Genomic DNA, 307 nt, shown 5'->3' on the forward strand with positions numbered 1-307 from the left:
AAAATAGTGCTTGCTCCAGCAGTATATATACCGAAATTGGAATGGTACAGAGAAGATTAGCATGGCCCCTGCGGAAGGATGACCTGCAGATTCGGGAGGTATTCCATATTTTTAAAAATAAAAAAGTTTTGGACCACAGTAAAAATTCAATAAGTGGCAATAATTGTTATGACAAAAAAGAAAATATAAAGCAAACTATATTCAGGACCACCAGGCTGATATTTTCTGAAATGTGTCATAAGGTAAAGAAAGCAATAGTTCTCTGGTCAGCATAACTGCTGAAGAAATATAATCACTTCTTTTTCTA

General features: G+C 34.5%; 1 non-coding gene across 1 annotated transcript; it reads left to right on the top strand.

Moving 5' to 3' along the window:
* Positions 1-6: 6 nt before the first annotated feature.
* LOC111734803 lies at positions 7-113 on the top strand. The gene has a single exon (XR_002778592.1). It is a non-coding gene; the product is annotated as a U6 spliceosomal RNA (small nuclear RNA).
* The last annotated feature ends 194 nt before the right edge of the window (positions 114-307 follow it).

The sequence above is a fragment of the Pteropus vampyrus genome, unplaced genomic scaffold, assembly GCF_000151845.1.
Source record: "Pteropus vampyrus isolate Shadow unplaced genomic scaffold, Pvam_2.0 Scaffold6748, whole genome shotgun sequence".
NCBI classification, from domain to species: domain Eukaryota; kingdom Metazoa; phylum Chordata; class Mammalia; order Chiroptera; family Pteropodidae; genus Pteropus; species Pteropus vampyrus.